At 45.0% G+C, this 13,898-nt stretch overlaps 1 long non-coding RNA gene across 1 annotated transcript; it reads right to left on the bottom strand.

The window, feature by feature from the left end:
• Positions 1-349: 349 nt before the first annotated feature.
• LOC129052257 (uncharacterized) lies at positions 350-2,430 on the bottom strand. The gene is made up of 3 exons (XR_008517225.1): positions 2,257-2,430; positions 1,684-1,808; positions 350-588 (listed from the first exon to the last, which is right to left on the bottom strand). It is a non-coding gene; the product is annotated as an uncharacterized LOC129052257 (long non-coding RNA).
• Positions 2,431-13,898: the final 11,468 nt, after the last annotated feature.

The following is a 13,898-nucleotide window of genomic DNA, read 5'->3' as shown; positions in this document are numbered from 1 at the left end:
TAAATGGAGTTTCGCTCTTGTTGCCCAGGCTGGAGTGCAATGATGCGATCTCAGCTCACTGAAACCTCCGCCTCCCGGGTTCAAGCAATTCTCTGGCCTCAGCCTCCCAAGTAGCTGGGATTACAGGCAGATGCCACAACGCCTAGCTAATTTTTGCATTTTTAGTAGAGACAGGGTTTCACCATGTTGGTCAAGGCTGGTTTTGAACTCCTGAATTCAGGTGATCTGCCCGCCTCAGCCTCCCAACCTGCTGGGATTACAGGTGTGAGCCACCATGACCGGCCCATGCATTTTCTTGAAAAAAATAAAAATAAAACCAATCAATAAATAAACTGCCATCCAATCCACCAATTGCACTTCTGGGCCTTGATCCTAGAGAAATGACCACTGTCACACAAAAACCAATATGCAAATGTTTATTGCAACTTTCTTCCCAATAGCCCCAAACTGGAACCAGCTCAGATGTCCTTCAGCAGGTGAGTGGTTAAACAAACTGCGGTGTGTTCACACCAAGGAATGCCACTTGGCAAAAGTCTGAGCAGACTCTTGAAATACTCCACAACCTGGTTGAATCTCCAAAGAATTGTGCTGATGGAGAAAGCCGGTGTGCAAAGGTTACTTACTCTATAATTCCACTCATATAACATTCCTGAAATCACAACATTATAGAAATGGAGAACAGAGTCAGGCTTGCCAGGGGTTGAGGAGGAGTTGGGGACAGGAAGGAAGTGGGTAGGTTGTGAAGGGGAACAATGAAGGATCCTTGTGGTAATGGAAATGCTTCATATTTTGATGATATCGATGCCAATATCGTAGTTATAATATGGTGCTGTAATCTTGTTGTATGTTACAGCTGGTGAAAACATGGGATGTCTTTGTGTTAATTCTTTTTTTAAAAAATTATTTAATTTTTTTTGTGAGACAGATTCTCGCTCTGTCGCCCAGGCTAGAGTGCAGTGGTGTGATCTCGGCTTGCTGCAACCTCCACCTCCCAAGTTCAAGCGATTCTCCTGCCTCAGCCTCCGGAGTAGCTGAGATTACAGGTGCCCACCACCATGCCCAGCTAATTTTCTGTATTTTTATTAGAGACGGGGTTTCATCATGTTGGTCAGGCTGGTCTCGAACTCCTGACCTCAGGTGATCTGCCCGCCTCGGCCTCCCAAAGTACTAGCATTACAGGCGTGAACCACCATGCCGGGCTGTACTAATTCTCACATCTACATATGAACCTTTAATTGTTTCAAGATAAAGAATGCTTAATTCAAAAACTCAGATCCAATCATTATTCTCCATTGTGCAAGATTTCTTATGGGCTTCCTACTTCCCCCGGCAAGAAGATCAGCCTTCTTATCATGGTGCAGGACCCCCTGTGACCTTGTCCCTATCACCTGCCACCGCTGCAACCCTCTTCTTCCTATGGTTCTCAGGGTTCCTGGCCTATTGACCTTCCGCCCCTTCCACCCTCAAATTTGCCACACTTTCCTGCTTCATGGCTCACAAATCCTCTCCACTTTCTAAAATCTCACAGTGTGCAACACACTGGACTATGTATTCATAATGAGGATTCTAGAACTACAAGGGCCCACCAGCAACTGCTGCATACCAGGTCCTATTCTTTTTAGTAGAGACAGAGAAAGCAGCCGTAAGCAACAACGCTGAAGTCTCTGCTGCTCCACAACCTACCTGCCAGTTTGTTCACATGTATCTCCCAAGATACACAATCATCTGGAGTGGAAGCTTCAGGACAACAGGGCTGGGTATGTTTGCTGATCTGCACATAGTCCGTGTATTAGTGTGTTTTCATGCTGCTGATAAAGACATACCCAAGACTGCATAATTTATAAAGGAAAGAGATTTAATGGACTCCCAGTTCCTTATGGCTGGGGAGGCCCCACAATCATGGCAGAAGAGCAAGGGACATCTTACATGGTGGCAGGCAAGAGATAATGAAAGCCCAGCAAAAGGGGAAACCCCTTATAAAAACATCAGATCTTGTGAGACTTATTCACCACCACTAGAACAGTATGGGGGAAACTGCCCCCATGATTCAATCACCCCCCACTGGGTCCCTCCCACAACATGTGGGAATTATAGGAACTACAATTCAGGATGAGATTTGGGTGGTGAGGGGCCACAGCTAAACCATATCAGTAGGTCTGTGATCAATACTTGTTAAGAGAATCAATACATCAGTACATTCAGACTTATGCCTGTGCTTCATCCTTTTCAGGAACCTGCATGTTTCTGATAAGATACCTCTTGGATACCTCTTGATTGACTCTTCTTCCTGCCACTGTGGTGAGGATCATTGAGTCTTTGACCAGCTTTATGCAGGTACAACGTGACAGCACCTGACTTCAGGCCCACAGAACACCTTGAACTTCCATCCCCAGCGTTCTCTGAAGCCCACTGGGATGGGGGAGCCCTCTGCAAACCTGTCCTGTGACCTCATGTCATAAAGGACCTATCATAAGTTAACACTCCACGTGCTATTTGTGACTAATGGAGAAGAGGTTGTTGAATACTTCCTCCTTCAACTCTGAGCAGGGGGTTCTAAAAGATACCTCATGAGGCTTCTCAGAAGGTTCTACCTGGTTAGGATTGCCAGATAAAATACAGGTTACCCAGATAAATTTAATTATAAGAAAAATAACAAATGTTTTACATTATAAATATATCCAAAACATTGCATGAAATATACTAAAAATTGTATTTGTCGTTTATCCAAAATTCAAAGTTAACTGGGCATCCTGTATTTTTATCTACTAAATCTAGCAACTAGCTGTTCCCAGTAGTGGTGGTGGGGCGGGGGCACATCTACAAGGTGCCTTTGTCTTGGCTCTCCCTACTTCCCCATCTTTCCTCCCTGTTCCAATCTCCCTTTCCCCAGAATCACAAATAAATTACTACCACTTACATCTTAGTCTCTGATCAAGACAGTCTCTTAGGGTTTTCAAAAAAAGGAATACTTAAAAAAAAGTCAAGCAATCCAAAAATTAAGAAAACTCTCTTTAACCCAAATATACAGCTGTTCCTTAGTGTTTCCATTGATCTGGGTCACTACAGTCTAAGTTAGGGCAAGCACCCCACCTCCACTTCCCAACTGAGCTCAATGAATTTCCTTCTGAATCTTTTTACTCCTTTTGAAGTCTGAAGGGATATTTACTAAGAGGACTAGTACTTAAGTATACCCTTTTAAAAAGTCATTTGACCTGGTTAAGTCACCTGTGCCCTACTTTGGCAAAATGTTTTTGAAGTCTTCAGCTCAACGGCAATAAACCTTTCTTTTCAACATGTTGTGAAAAGCCCCGTGGAAGAGAAGATAGGTAAGGCATCACCCTGCTATTCAGCTAGTTTCAGCTTCAAGAACTTTCCTTATTAGTGATAGACTGATGTGTAGTTACATAATGTGCCAATTACTCAAAGGCTTCATTCAGAGAAACAAATTCATCCACAGACACTCTCCTGGGAGAAAAGCCAGCTGTCAAACATCTGTTTTCAGATAAGGAATTTGCAGCGCTTTTGTCGGGGAGGTGGGAGGGTTGTTAGAGGGATATTTTTCCCCAAACTATAAGGTAAGACAGGGGTGGAGAAGCAATTAGAGCTTTTAATAAAGAAGAGAACGGTTAATCTTTGGTGTCTGTGTGTGTGTGTGTGTGTGCGTGCATGCATGTGTGTGGGTTGTCATTGTTTTTGTTTGTTTTGCATTCCTCAGAAATAGAAAGCTCCCATTAGGCCCAAAGCAAAAGCCATTTCTTCTTTATATTCATCATTTTGGGCGAGAATATTCTGTTTCGACAGATTGGCAGTGTTGTACCCATCCTGCTGGAGTGTCAGGTGGGACTCACAAAATTAATTCCGTTTAATTGAGAGTGAGTTTTGAAAGGTTGTGTGGCTCCCTCCTAGCATGGACTGCTTACTTTCGAGTCTAGTCTTCATCCTAAAGACCCTAGAACATCACCAAGTGGAACGGGGAAACAGGGTGGCAGATGCTGGCTGCATCAGAGTCTCCTCTTTATGGGTTGATGAGGATGCTCTCCTCCCCTCACCCCTGGTGCCCACCCACACCCCTGGGTCAGACTCTCTGATGGGGGATCACATGACTCTGCATCCAGATGACCCCTTGGGAGGACTTTGTGTCTTTTACAATTTGCTAATTACCTGGTCAAAGGATAGAGATCCCCCCTGCCTATTTCTTTCCTCTCTTCCTTGAGAGTCACAGTGGCTAGACTGTCTCATTTCCCCACACGCCATGACCCCTGCTCCTCTTGTCTTACTACCTTTGTGTGAAAAGGCATGAAAGGGTTTCAGGTGGCTCCTGCCCTCATAATTCCATCCTTGATTCCATCCCAGGTCAGGGCACACTTCCTCGGCACGAATAAAGGTGGTGCTGCCTCTATTTGGGTGCGTCATTCTGCCCTCTGCTCATCTGCCTGCAGCTTTCTTGTGTCACCTATCAAGGTTGCAGGCAAAGTTCATGCTGGAGGATTAAGCCCATGAGCATGTTCTTAGCATTGTGTGCATCAGAAGATTTTGCATCACCACAGCTGTTAATTTTTATATCTTCGTTGCCCAAGTCTTTGGGTACCACTGAGAGGCGAGTCACCAGGTGTGCCTCTAAGTAGCAAAATTAGGAATCATTCAATGCTTTGATGGTGCCAATTAGCTTCCCAGTATGAGTGCCAAGATTTTTTCTAATTAAGGCAGGAACAGTTTCTCCGTCTATAATAATCTCATTTAAAGTGTGTCCAAAACACTTAACATGCTTTGTTTAGGAACATCATTCCTATGCATTTTTTAACTATGTAAAAATAGATAGATCTCTGAGATGCTGAGTCTCCAGCTGGTTGTTCACCAGACACGTACACAGACTGGTGCAGGATTGTGTTTTGCAAGACAAATGGGACTGTTTAAATTGAGTTTTAAGGCAGAGGACATGACTTCCAGGATTCTTGCACATCTGCACACTAAAGATCTGCTCATATCTTTGAAAAGTGACTCATGCCTTAAACATAAAGGAAACAAAGATGTCCTCTTGACAAGCAAAGTAGGTCTCTTTGCCTCCAGGTCCCTAACTCCCATCTACCATGGAAACAAACACTCAAGTTTGACAAAATACAAAACTAAACCAAAGGATTCGTGAATGCCCAGAAAAATGGAGAAGCAGCAACTAAGGCTATTGTTGAATCTTATTTTAAGCAGAGATCAGTGCAAATACATCTCACTGGACTATAAGCCGTAAGAGAGAAGGGACTGGGTGGATTGTAGTCACTAGTTTATCTTCAGCACCTAGGACAGCGCCTGGACCATGGTGGATACTGGATCAACAGATGTTGAACCAGACTTTTTAAACAAAATTTTGACCCCCACCCACCATCGCCGGCCCCCCAGTAAAAAATAAATGGCTTTCTCTTGCACCCAGTGAGACTCCCTGCACAAAGTGTTCTGCTCACGTTTCTGACTTCTGTGTTAAAGTTGGCAGAGCTAGAGCCCTTTAGAAGACATATAGGCTGTCTTGCAAACAATAATCATTTTTCAATTTCTATAAATGCAATCAAATCCAGGGTCTAATTTTATTATCCATTAATTCCACAGTTGCATGAATAACCTTTATGGAGGTTACCAAATCTAGCAAAGTCATCTTCCTTCTAGAAAAAGACAGCATCTCCTCATCCTGCATTCAATTACATGGTGGAACAATGGTGCGTTTGCTGCCACCATCCCATTATCTTACCACATCTACCCTGTTCCTGGCCAATCTATTGATGAAACAATAGATCGTTCGAATCTAGTATATAGGCTGGAGTGCAGTGGTGCAATCAGCTCACTGCAGGCTCTAAGTCCTGGGGTCAAGTGATCCTTCCACCTCAGCCTTCTTTGGTCAAGTAGTAGAATGGACTAGTCTGACTGGAGTTCTCTCTTCATTTCCTTGCCTATTTGCTGATGGAGACAGGGTGCTCATGAGAGATCGGGGTAAGAAAAGCAAAGAACCTGGTGTTGTCTCTTTGGGGTGAGTTCTTTGGGAATTGAAACTGTCTGGAAAGCCATTCTTTGGAAGATGATGCCAGTGCCCATGGAGGGACCAAGGCTTACTTTCCTTTGCACCTCAGAGTCAAAAACTGTGTTTGGTCTATAGTAGGTGCTTAGCAAGTGCTGGTTGAATGAATGAAGAGGCTCTGCCAATGGTATGCAGTTAGAAAGAGAATTGCCTCTTCTTCTGTTGTTTATAAATATTACATCAATGAGAAAAGATGCAGCCCCAGGGAATGACAAAATGAGTTGGCATGGTAATAGAGCAGCCGTTTTGGAAATCCAGTAGAGAAGCCAGAAGCCACTTGCTTGGGCAGTCAACATTGATGCCTGAAAGCTTCTGCCCTTTACAACTTGGAAGGCAAATATGAAAAACTCTGAGATTACAATAAAAATCTCATTGCAAATCACCACAGAGAACACTGACTGGAGGCAAAGGTTTGACTTCCAGCTTCAAATGTGAGAGGCAGGATGGTGAATAGAAAAGGGAGGAAGGGCGCCCTTTGATCTGAAGGGGAGTGGAGCCCAGCAGGCTCTCTTATTCATAAGGAAACATTATCTCCTGATCCATATGTTCCATTTTCTATTTAGAGCAGATCTGCTGCAGCATGCAATGTGCAGCCCTAAGGGAGAGGTTGGCTTTCAGGCATCCGGCCAGTAGGCCCTCACCTCCAGATTTATGGTATTCAACTGGAGCAGATCCAAAGTGGCACAGGAAGGGCTCATGGGGTTCTCTGACCAATCCTCTGAGGTTGCAGGCTGAGCCACCAACAGGTCTCCTCACAGAACCTGGCCTAGTGAAACTGCCTGGCCCAGGTGTCCCTTCCAAAGAAAGTTCCCAGCCACTGTTTTTTTTTTTTTTTGTTTGTTTGTTTGTTTGTTTTTTTGAGATGAAGTCCTGCTCTGTTGCCCAGACTGGAATACAATGGTGCAATTATAGCTCACTGCAGCCGCGAACTCCTGGGCTCAAGTGATCCTGCCACCTCAGCCTCCAGAGTAGCTGGGGCTACAGGTGCATGCCACTATGCCCAGCTACTTTGTTTTTATTTTTTGTAGACATGGGGCCTCACTATGTTGTCCAGGCTGGTCTTGAACTCCTGGCCTCAAGTGATCCTCCTGCCTCAGACTCCCAAACTGCTGAGATTACAGGCATGAGCCACCATGCCCAGACCCAGTCTCTGCTCTTAAATCCACTCCTTGGCTCCTTCTTTTCTCTCTTAAATTTGTTTTCTATTGCAGCATAATAAATTACTACAACGTAGTAGCTTTTGACAATGCCTTTACTTTTATTGCAGTTTTTCTGAGTTGGGGGTTTGGAGGCTGAAACCAAGAGGTCAGCTGGGACTGTGGTCTCATCTGAGGCTTGACTAGGGGAGGATTCACTGCCAAGCTCTCGTGGTGTTGGCAGCATGCAGTTCCCTGATGGCTGTCTGAGGGATGGCCCCCATTTCTGCTGGCTGTCAGCTCCTCACCCTGCAGCCCTCTCCAAATGAGAGCTCAAACAACAAGGCAGCTTGCTTCTTCAAAGCCACCAAGTGTTAGTCTTCTTAAGACACTGCAGACTCACAGTGTAACAATTGTAAAAACACAAGGTAATATAATCATATGCATTCCATCACCTTTGCCATATTCTGTTAGTTAAAGGCAGGTCACAGCTTCCATCCACCCTCAGGGGGTAGTGAATTCTACCAGGCCATGCACATCAGAAGATGGGATCACAGGGGCTACCTCAGAGGCTGCCTGCACTTCTCTTGACCTTCCACACTTTGACTTTAAATTCTCCCACAACTCCCAAATTTAAACACCAGCTTAGGCCAAACTCCAAAATCCCAGATTCACATATATAATGCCTAGTGGATCTCTCCATAAGAAGATCTACAAATGAGATTGAACTCACATGTTCATAACTCAGTCCTGACTATCTGCCTCTGCCAAAGTCCTCCCCATCTTGTCTGATGGCTGCACCATCTGTACTAGTCTGTTTTCATGCTGCTGATAAAGACATACCTAGACTGAGTAACTTATAAAGAAAAAGAGATTTAATGGACTCACAGTTCCATGTAGCTGGAGAGGCCTCACAATCATGGTGGAAGGCAAAAGGCATGTCTTACATGGCAGCAGGCAAGAGATAATGAGCAAAGCAAAAGGGGAAACCCCTTATAAAACCATCAGATCTCATGAGACTTCTTCACTACCACGAGAATAGTATGGGAGAAATGGCCCTCAGGATTCAATTATCTCCCACCAGGTCCCTCCCACAACATGTGGGAATTATGTAGATCTCATCTACAATTCAAGATGAGATCTGGGTGGAGATGCAGCCAAACTGTATCATCATCTTTCTGGATTTTTCAGTGAAAACCATCTTTGACTCCTCTTTCTTACACCTCACAGTCAATCCATCAGTAAACCCTGCTGACTCCACTGTGAAATTATATTCAGACCCCAAACACATCTCACCATCTGCTGCATTGCTCCATGCAGGCCAAGCCAGCACTGCCAAGCTTCTTCTGGGCCTAGAGCCTCCTAATCCGATTAGGTCTCTATGCTTGTCTTCCTGGAGTCTCTTCTCAACAATTTAGACAGAGCGAGTTATTCTTTTTAAGGATTACCTTTAACTCAAAGCACTCCTGTGGTTCCTATTTCAATTGGAGTTCAGTTCAAAGCCCTCACTTTGGTCCGTATATCCCTGCATGCAGGGGAACCGGCCATTTTTTTACCCCAATAATTACAATCCTTCCACAGCTCATGCTTCTCAAACCTCACTCACCTTCTTCCCACTTCCCTTCCACACAAAATCATTGTAAGCCTCAGGGACTTTGCACTGGCTGCTCTCACTGAGTGTAGTGCAAGCCACACAGACATCCCAGGACGAACTTCTTTTCTTGCCCCGGTCTCTGCTCACACCTCCAATTCTCAGCAGAGACTTCTCTGACCTCATTCTACACAATAGCCGCACGTGCTCCAATCTGGTACCTTGCAACTCTCCTATGTTTCTCCATAGAACTGAAAGGACATATGTTTACGTGTTTGTTTGTGTCTGCCTCCCCCATAAGCATGTAAACCCCATGAGGTGGCTACTTTGTCATTGACCATCAGATCTCAAGGGCGTAGCACCTTGTCTAGTCAATAAAGGTTGACTGAAGGAATGAACAGAATAAATGAACAGGTCCTGAGGCCACTTTAACTTTGTTATTGTGCCTTAGAGCACAGGAAACATCCTTTAAGATGTGCATTGGTAAGAGGCATCTTTACCTCAATTATTTCTGTCTTCACTGAACCCCAAGTTAAACCTTCCCAGATCGGGAGTTCAAACTGTCTCTTTAAATAAACAGACTTTCTTCCCTAGCTCCTGTTTTCCTCTCAACTTGTTTTGGAAGTTCTGAGCACATACCACGTCAGACCATTATGCTGGTATGACTAATGTTTTACCCTGGCAAATGCGTAGTTTGCAGGAAGTGATTCTGCCCATGTTAGGTCTCTACGTAAAACAACAAAATGACAATGGGGATGTCTACGGCAATGGGAATGGGGATGAGGAGGACAGTGCCGCTGACAGGAGGTCTAGCACAGTGCCCAGCACGTAGTAGAACTCAACAAAGAGCTAAAATTATTGTTCATGGGGGGCAAAAGGAAGCTTCTATATTATAACACAGCACAAATGGATGAATTAAACCTCACTTTTTCCCCCTTGAAAAGCATTTCTACTCTTAAAATCACTTTGGATCACCAGGGGAACTAGTTAGTTGTGGTCTACCCCAGTGGTCCCCCACCTTTTCAGCACCAAGGACTGGTTTCATGGAAGACAATTTTTCCATGGACCAGGGGAGGGGGATGGTTTCAGGATGATTCAAGCATATTACATTTATTGTACACTTTATTTCTATTATTATTACATTGTAATATATAATGAAATAATTATACAGCTCACCCTAATGTAGAATCTGTGGGAGCCCTGAGCTTGTTTTCCTGCAACTATACAGTCCCACTGGGGGTGATGGGAGACAGTGACAGATCATCAGGCATTAGATTCTCATAAGAAGTGTGCAACCTAGATCCCTTATGTGTGCAGTTCACAACAGGGCTCACACTCCTATGAGAATCTAATGCTGCCACTGATCTGACAGGAGATGGAGCTCAGGCGGTGATGCAGGTGATGGGGAGTGGCTGTCAATACAGAGGAAGTTTCACTCACTCACAGTTAAGGTGCCACCTACCTCCTGCCATGCGGCCTGGTTCCTAACAGGCCATGGACCAGTCATGGCCTGGGGGATGGGGGCTCTTAATCTAGAACATTTGCCTGACCAAGTGACAGCATGCTTCACCAGGGTACACTCAAGCTGACCCTTGTTTCCTTCTAAAGATTTAGTTTGCTTTTAGTAGTGAGATTGGATATAAGAACAAAAACAGGGAACGGAGGAATTTTTGTCAACAAATCCTTTCTGCTTCAGAGAATTTAGCAGAGCAGTTTCTGAATCCTGACAACTTTCAAAAACTTAATTTGGGAGGCAAGCTGTCTGGCAAGGTCATTGTTGTCTCACTTGTAGAAACAGTTGGTTGGACTAAGAAAAGCCAGATGCAACCCCACCTCCTTCTACCACCTCCTTCCCCTCCCCAACTTAACACCAGTGACAACCATTGTTCTAATTTATTAAAATATCACTTCCTGTCAGAAACATTTTCCAAAAATTCAGGGTTTTGTCATAATCAACTAAATCTTATAAAACAATATTTTAATAACAGTGATTTCTATAACAGTAGCATAAAGAGATTAAACTTGGATCAAAATAGACTGAGGATTCAGAATTTTGGGAACGGAATTTGGTGGGATGTTGCTTCCTATGGAGCCCAGATTGTCTAAGGGTTGTCAGGAATAGAAGCAGTCAGCCACTGCTCATTCATAACCCAGGAGGATGCTCACTTGTGCCCATTCACTACATTTTTCTTAATTTTCTTAAACCTGGCCTAAGCCCACCTTAAATTAATGTTAAACAGCTTTATTAAGGCAAATTGACTTCAATTTCAGGGCTCTCCAGGAGCTGGCATGCATTAGTAGGCTCCAGTGGTTTCCAATCGGTTCCAAAAGCACTTTGTGTTGTTTTACACATTGGGGAACAACAAAGTTGGGAATATTAATACCCACCATGATTAAGCTACTGTTTCCTTTGTCAGGGATTTAATTGCTCACAGTAGGACTGCTGCTAACAGTTGTATTTCAAATCCCATCCCTTCCCTTACTGAGCTTTGCAACCAGCTCATTTCAACGTGTAAAAATCATATCATCAACTCAGGACTTCCTGTTCTGCTTGAGAAGAAAGGAGTAGCAATTGCAGCATGACACCACGAAATCCCCACGATATTCACACAACTGCACGTCCTCGCTTCTCTCTGTGTGAGCTGACACAAAAAAAGGTCCTATTCCTTATTGAGCAATTAAACCACATCCAGGATGGCGAGATCACAGTGGGCCAGTGAGCAGGGACCTTAGCATCTCACTCTGAACCAGGCCCAGATCATCAATCCTCTGCAGAAAAGCCTCCGAGGTCTTAATCAGAGTCACTTTCCCATTCAGAGCAGAGAGTCCACATGCATGACCAAGGTGCCCGGAGGGATTTCATCAGTCTAGCTGGAAGATTTTAGTTAAAAAGGCTGTGTGTGTGTGTGTGTGTGTCTGCCTGTCTGTCTGTCTGTCTGTCTGCCTAGGTAGATGGATGGAGAGATGGGCGGATGGATGAATGGGTGGATGGATGGATAGATGGATAGATGAATGAATGGACAGATGGATATGTGAGTGAGTGTGTGTGAGGGTGTGTGTGTGTGTGTGTGTGTGTCTGTGTCTGTCTGTCTGTCTAGGTAGATGGATAAATGCAAAGAATGTGAGTATTTGTGTCTGTCTGTCTAGGTAGACGGGTGGATGAAGAGATGTATGTATGAATGGATATGTGAGTGTGTGTTTCTGCCTGTCTGTTTAGGTAGATGGATGCATCAATGTATGGATACATGAATGGGTGGGTGGAGGGATGGATAAATTGGCATGTGAGTGTGTGTGTCTGTCTGTGTAAGTGGATGGATGGGTGCTCTGATGGACATGTTAGTGTGTGTGTGTGTGTGTGTGTGTGTGTCTGTCTGTCTGTCTGTCTTTCTAAGTGGATGTATGGATGCCCTGATGGATATGTTAGCATGTGTGTGTGTGTGTGTCTGTCCGTCTCTCTTTCTAAGTCAATGGATGGATATGTGAGTGTGTGTGTATGTGTGTATCTGGATGAATGGATACAGAGATGGGTGTATATGAATATGTGTGTGTATCTACATGACTGGATGAATAAATGGATGGATGGACATGTGAGTGCATGTGTGTGTGTGTGTGTGTGTGTGTGTCTGTCTGTCTAGGTGAAAGGATGGATGGATGGATGGATGGATGAAAGGACATGTGCATTTGTATGTGTGTTTGTGGAGGTGTGTGTGTCTGTTAGTGTAGGTGTATAGATACTGGCTGTCTGTCTAGGTGGATGGATGGATGGATGGATGGACGGACATGTGCATATGTATGTGTGTTTGTGGAGGTGTGTGTCTGTTAGTCTAGGTGTACAGATAGATGGATGAATATATAAGTGGGTGTATGGGTGTGTGTAGATGGATAGACAGTCAAATACACACATATACATATATATACACACACAAGCCTTTAACTTTATTAAAGATCCACTATATGCTGGACCCACCAACAATGCTTACACAACTGCCCTTCCTTTTATTGGAGTCGACCTTCTCTTCTCCTCCAAGTCCTAGGAGGAGAGAGGGAGCAGCTTCTGCTTTTCTGCTTGGTGAGTTGTCGCAGGCTTCCTCTGGGACCCCTGGGAAGGTAGTGGTGCTCACTGATGGTTGTCATGGAGCTGGGGAAACTGCCTGAGTGCAGCATCACCCAAGTCAGCTTCTGAAGATGCCCCTTGCTGATGTACAGCCCCTCAGTACCAAATTTTAAACAATGTACTTCCACGAGCCCACACATTGCCTGCTGAGATCAACACAAGCCGAGCTTCCTTTCTCACTTGAGAAGCGGCTGTGATTCTCTGGTCCCTCCCACGTTTTCCTAGCTAGCTGGTTCTTACGGTATTTGTGCTAGGAGTCGCTTGGAAGAGCCAGGAAAGGTTCAGAGGGGCACCTCCACCCCCAGTGACCCAGGTCTCTGCCACATTCTGTGTCCTTGGCTGCAATGCTCTGCACTGTAGTCACTCTTTGGATGATTGCTGGGCTCCAGCCACTCCTGGCCTCCCATCCCAACCCGCCTCAGCCTAGGGAATGGCACCTCGAGGGCTGTCACCCTCCCTGGTTGCACTTGTGAGGGAGGTGAGCAGGCCGGGCTGGCAGTGCTGTGGTTGCTGGAGCTGCCCTCTGGCCAGTCCCTGGAGCACTGTGTTTCCTTGATCTCCCAAAGGGCACCTCCTGCTGAACTCCCTTCCTTGCTCTTCTTGGATAAGTGCTTAGAGAATATGGTCTTGGTCAATTCAGGGAAAGGCTCTGTCTGGAACCCACACAATTAAAGGGTCCACTGTGTGTGTACTAGGTGAGTATTCTGAGAGCCGGAGTTGCAGTACATATGGTGCTGAAATGGCTTCTGTCCTCAAAGTACCTACGTTTAGACAGGGGAGCTGCAACACCTATTGAGCGTCTAATGATTGCAGACAGTAAATGTTGCCTGAGGCTGTGATTCTGGAAGGTGCATTTTAAGTGCTTCATTTTAGTACAGTGGGCAGAAGGGCTACAAGGAAGGTGAGTATCTTCATTTAGCAAAAGCTGTACCAAGGAGGTGAGCCACTGGAGCAGAAGCAGGGGTGAGGGAAAGGCATTCCGGAGCTGGCGGGCAAGTC

The sequence above is a fragment of the Pongo abelii genome, chromosome 1 (genome assembly GCF_028885655.2).
Source record: "Pongo abelii isolate AG06213 chromosome 1, NHGRI_mPonAbe1-v2.0_pri, whole genome shotgun sequence".
Taxonomy (NCBI): domain Eukaryota; kingdom Metazoa; phylum Chordata; class Mammalia; order Primates; family Hominidae; genus Pongo; species Pongo abelii.
The sequence above is the reverse complement of the archived record's forward strand: the minus strand, read 5'-3'. Positions and strand labels throughout refer to the sequence as shown.